Source organism: Amblyomma maculatum, chromosome 6 (assembly GCF_055883805.1).
Source record: "Amblyomma maculatum isolate TAMU_Amacu chromosome 6, ASM5588380v1, whole genome shotgun sequence".
NCBI classification, from domain to species: domain Eukaryota; kingdom Metazoa; phylum Arthropoda; class Arachnida; order Ixodida; family Ixodidae; genus Amblyomma; species Amblyomma maculatum.
In genome coordinates this window covers 112,368,083-112,374,209 of record NC_139349.1, presented here as the reverse complement: position 1 = coordinate 112,374,209, position 6,127 = coordinate 112,368,083, and positions in this window count along the sequence as shown.

Here is a 6,127-nt window from a genome sequence, read left to right as displayed (position 1 = left end):
CAAACTCGCACTTGCCGGAGAAAGTGTGATAGGTACTGCGCCTTTCCTTTCTGTAAACCAGTTATATGTAGCACTGCAACAAATGCCGACAACAGGCTAACGATGGGAGGAAAATTATAGGATAGGAAGGGCAGGCTTTCGCCATTCTTAATTTTTTTAATACAAAGAGCACTACAGAAACTTTGTTTTTCTACGTGGGATATGTGACCAGGTGGATGTAAACTGAAGGTAATTGTCATATCATTAACCAACTGCAGTAAGGAACTTTCTCTCTGCAGTCAGCATGCGTGCTCATATTGATAAAAAAAATGGAGACAGTAGAGACATTTCACTATATACTATACCATTTTGTAGAATTTTAGTAACGCGGCAGTGTTCTGATATATACGGCTAAAATCTCAGCTCAACCCGTCTTATTGCACATGTAACACCCCACAAGAAGCTCCTTCCTGGTTTGCCTGTGTGTATGTTGCTTTAGCTGACAACAATGCGGATTTACAGTTCAGCAAACGATGGTAACTTTTCATTTTTGGCCAGATATAACCAGTCGTTTGAAAAAAGAAATTGGCCTCTGCTCCGTTCGCAGTAATTCGTTGGTTTTGCGGGCCAAAAATGAAAATGCTGGCCATGGTCGAAAAGTAATCACCATCACCTCTGTCACTTCACAGGGTGTCTAGCAACCAGGAATTGTCAGGGAAATTTCATGCACCGGGAAAAATCGGAAATGTCAAGGAAACCATCAAAAATTTTGCCAAGCTAGGGAAAATGGCACAATATAATTTGCAGTGCATTTAAATTTTAACCTGGCGCACAACAACTGTTACAGGCCGTGAGCAGACTGAGGGCTGGAGAGTGCACGACCAAAGTACAATGCCGAGATCTAATGTTGCATTCAAGGTAAAGGCTTGTAGAAATGCCTACAGGGCTTTTGAGACAATTGAAGCAAAAGTCTAGTATCATACTTGACTTCAGATTCAATTGACTCGGAAGCCCTGTAGGCATTTGTACAAGCCTACACCTTGAATGCAAAATCCGAACTCGGCATTGTACTTTGGTCGTACACCCTCCAGCCGGCTCACAACCTCTCCGTTAACGATGAAGTTATTATACTGTATGCTAACTTCATCATTAACAGGGAGGTCGTGAGCAGGCTGGAGGGTGCACGGCCAAATGCGAGTTGTAGCAATTACAATTGATTAGAAATTACTAAATATGCTTAGTAATGACTTGTATGACCAATATGTCTAACGACGACTTGTAGAGAATACAATTGTTAGAAATGACTACAAATGGCACTATGTCTAACGACGACTTGTAACGACTACAATTGATTAGAAAAGACGAAGTGCTTAGTAATTATAAGATAAATATCTTATTTCTATTGAACATGACTATAAAATGAGAGGCCAAGAGAAAAAAATGGCAGTGGCCTAGCTCGGCTATGCCAGGATATATGTAGAGAGAGCTACTTTCCTCTTGTTTCGCCATATTGGCGAGCCTATTATTGAGCTTATATTGATTAACAATGAAGAGACATTGGTTGTCACACATCGTTTTTAACGCTATAGCGTTAAGGGCCCCGTGTCGCAGAAAAGTCGGTGTCGTCGTCGGCGGCCGCCGTCCCACGTTGTCCGGCGTTGGCCGTGAGCGAAAAATCCCAGAAGCATTAGTAAATAAAAAGTAGTAGGAAAAATCGCCGACCTGAGGAATCGAACGTGGGCCTCCGGGGTGCGAGACGAGCACGATAACCACTCCGCCACGCCAGCTTTTTTTTTTCTTTCCTTTATTACAAGACGATAATTTCGTGGCACTCCGAACGCCAGCTAGATGGTTTGAAATGGACAAAGGCGCGTCTCAGAAATGTCGCTTAGAGAAGTGTATTGTGGCGTATAATAATAATTATGAGCATGTAAATTACAAAATTACAGAACACGCAGTTAATTAAGCGAGTGGCAAATTACTTTTCCGCTGTACTTCCTCTTCGCTTGGCGTGCACGTAGCGACATCATACGTGTGGCGCACGGAATAAGATAGACAGGGCGCTGCACCGGAGCCGGTCGCGGCGGCCACGGACAGCCACCATAGACAGGGCATGGCTAGACACCACAGCATGGCCTCCGAGATCTTCATCGCGCCGGCTCGGATCGGCAACGATGTTGCCGATGAACTACGACTGCAACTTGAGGCCCGCGCGTTTCGGCAAGGTGGCTGGCAGCGCTTCTACGTCCCGGAAGGATTAATAAATAAAAATGAGTAACTTTGGACAAGTTAACGAGTGCTGTATTATGTGAACTACGTCTTTGTGTCACTCAAAAGCGCGACAAGCAAATGAGAATACAGACGGTGCGAACGGGGCGCGATAACGCTATCGTGTTCCATTTTTAAAGGCGAAGCTTAAGCGTCCTCCAAATTTGTTTTATTTCATGCACTGAAAGAAAGGCGGCCCGGTATGTGGCCGTTTCTATTGAATGTATATTTTCTTTGATATATTAGATCAATGGCAGTCCCCGACTGTGGGGATTGGGATGTTGGGATTTCATGCCAAATTAAAGTCGAATTTCTGTTTCATATGATAACTAAACGAGTTCTCCCTATTGAAGTCCCCCAGTCACGAACAACTCTGAAATCATGCAGTAAGGTGGCAAAAACATTAACCATATGTTTCAGCCACGTAAATTCTTTGTGTGACAATGCCGCTTTCCACAAGTCTAACACAGCCGGCTTCTCCATTGTTCGCTGCGATCGAAGGCAGGTGTGTGACAGCAGCGACGCTTTGTCATCACTTAGATGCAGACGCCGGCATTCTAATTAGGTTCAAGACAACTGGTATCAGAAATCAAGATATATGCGAGGATTGGGAGAGATTGACATCCCGATGCAATACCAGTCTGTAAACACAAGGACATCAGCTTTGGTTAGCAGTCGGTCTGAACACACATCAGTTATGTGAGAACACATCTCGCACAATCTCGCGAACAGACCTCGCGCATGCGAGATTTTGACCATGAGCAAAAAAAAATAAACAAAAAAAAAGGCTTTCGCCTTATAATTTCACATATATTGTGCATTTTCTTTCCTATAAACAAACACACAAAGTCAGCGTAGGACTGTTGCTATGCAGTGCAGGTGCCCACACAAATTCACAGGGAGAGAAAGACGCGGTATCTGTCACATTTGTTTCTGTTGTCAGCTGAAGTCTTTTGTTGGTATACGCCAGCCGCTTGGCCTCATGGTCGCTCCTTCGCCGTGGCTCCGACTCCACGAATGACCTTGAGCCAAGAAAAAGGAGAAACCGCTGGTGATAACTCGGTAGTTGCCACGCTAGTAGAGGGGAACGACAACAGCGAGCTGCCCGCAGCGAAAGCATTCGCTCCACATCCAGTTCAGCAGCGTTGAACGCCTCTAATGTTTGGGGTCTACCATCGAGTCCATCTTTGATGTCACGCCCTTCGCACCTGCTCCTCCTTTCCGCGGCGCATTCCATACAAGACGCCCGACTACTGTGCCGTAGTACCCGGGTTCGATCCCGACCGCGGCGGCTGCGTTTCGATGGAGGCGAAGCGAAGAGGGACCCGTGTGCTGTGCGGTGTTGTTGTTAGGACCATTTGTTTAACCTACACCAGTGTATAAAATCTCCTACACCTACAATTCATTTTTGCTGCACTGGTGTAGCTAGTAGGTTAAACAAATGGCCCTGTTGTGAAGAAGGAAACGAAAATGCACGGGCCTGCTACTGGCTCTGTAGCTGAACCACTTCCGCTGCCTCGTGCAGAAAGAAGAGAAAATAGAGAAGAAAGAAAAGGAAGAGTGAGAGAAAGACACGCACCGCAACAACAGCCGTCGTCCACCACCGAAGCGGTGGCGGGTGCAATGACGGCCTACAACAGATAAAAAATTGGCAGAGGCTTAGCTTGGTTAAGCCCGGTAGATTGCGAAAGCAATACCCATGGCTATACCCAGGTTCAGCTAATTTCGGCTGGTGGCGGTGCTTATGGATATGCTTGTTATGGTTAGACTGTGGTGGTTATACAATGATTCACTCTTGATACGACATGGATACGCTGTTCCTCCGTCTCTGTAGCTCGCTGCTGTCTCTTACGCTCATTGCGACGAGCTTCCCTAGCGGTAGGTGGCATCGTCGAAGCAGATGTTAAACCGCCGGCGGAGGCACCATCACTACTCGCAGACGGCGCGAGATGGTCGCCCAGCTCTTCGGCGTGACGTCACAACACCTGTTGCGCTCCTGGCGGACAGCGCGGGAGTTAGGCCGCCGGTGGTGGCACCGCCAATCTTCGCAGACGGCGCGAGATGGTCGCCCAGCTCTTCGGCGTGACGTCACACAGAGGTCACGCGAAAGTTCAATTGTGGCACCGCCACGGTACGGCAAAGGCTTGAAAGTGCAAGTAGTATTGCTTTCGCAATAAAATTCGGTGGCAGGCTAGCCCCCGCCGCAAGCGGCGGTGACCTACCGGTCCCAACACGTCCCAACCCCATCAGGGAAGTCAGAGGTGCTGCACACTTAAAGATCCCCAGGTGGTCGAAATTACTCCGAAGCCCTCCACTACGGCTCCTCTTTCTCTCTTTCCACTTTCACTCTAACCTACCTCTCTTCCCTTACGGCGCGGTTCAGGTATTCAGCTCCTCTTTCTCTCTTTTCACTCTCACTCCCACCTTCCTCCCTTCCCTTACGGCGCGGTTGAGGTGTCCACAGAAAACAAATGGGACAGTTACCCCGCCTTTCCCTTCCTATAAATCAATCAGTTAGTAATTTCGACCACCTGGGAATATTTAACGTGCGCTGACATCGCACAGCATGAGGAGGCGAAACGAAGAGGCGTCCGTGTGCTGTGCGATGTCAGCGCACGTTAAAGATCCCCAAGTGGTCGAAATTACTCCGTAGCCCTCACCTGCCGCCCTTCCCTTACGGCGCGGTTGAGGTGTCCACAAAAACAAGTGAGACAGCGCGCCTTTCTCTTCCTATAAATCAATCAATCAATCAGGCAGCGGAGGTGGCTAGCCCGTAGCAGACCCGTGCATTTCCTTTTCCTTCTTCCTTCAGTCGCAACAGGCCTTCCTTTTCTGATGGCGCTAGTTGCTCTCCCTTTCCCTCTCTCTCGCTTAAAACCCTTTCTCATTTTCCTCCACTAGGGTTGCGGCGGCGGCAGCTGTATCCCTGTGACGTAGCGTGGCTCTCGCGCATGCGGAGCTTGGTCGGCGCAGAGGACACGCGAAACTCCTTCCAACCCGCGTAGTGTTGCTCACGCTACAAAAGTGGGCAAACTGCGGAGCCCACGTAACACGCGTCCGCACAGTGCGTGTGAGTTTCGACGGTACACCATCGCTCCTGTCGCGTGGCTCTCCTTGGCGCGCGTTCAAGTGTGGGACTGCATATGGCAAGAACGCTAGTCAAGAACACGTCTCGAGTAATCTCGCGGAATATGACAGATCTCGCGCACAACACTCCCGCGCACGGGATTTCGTTCCATGAGCCTAGGAAGGATTTTACTTTAAAAGATAGCTCATGACTACCACAGCACACGCACAGACGGAGCCAACAGGCCCACGTGTTCTCACGGCATGTCCGTACCCAAACGCCGGGGGGCAGCGCGCTCAAGCTTAGTGCGCGCAAAAAGCAGCTTCGATCTTTCAGATGTAATGACCCACAGAACCAAAGCCAACATTTGTGAGCATAACGCCGAAAAAGAGTAGAGAGAGAGAGTAAACTTTAATTGTTTAACGGAATAGCGTGGGTAGTTTCCTCAGTCCAGGATACCATTGGACTGGGCTGTCTCCCGGGCTCTGGTGAGCAGGCTGCGCTGCTCAGAGAGACCCGTGTGGGCCAGCTTTGCCTCCCACTCTACTTGGCTGAGTGCTCGAGCTTTATATTTCTGTAATTGCTCTTTGCAGTTCCATATCATGTGAAGGATGTGCGAGACTTCACCGCACGCAGTGCATGCGTCATTTTTGAATTTTGCGGGCCAGATTTTGTGGTACTTTGCTAGGTTTGGGAATGTCCTATAGTCTGTATGTTCCTCCAGGTTACTGCCTCCTGTCGGCTGAGGTCTTTGTGTGTTTCTGCGTATCGCTTTCTTTCTAATTTGAAGTTAGTTCCCCGTATGTGAGAGGG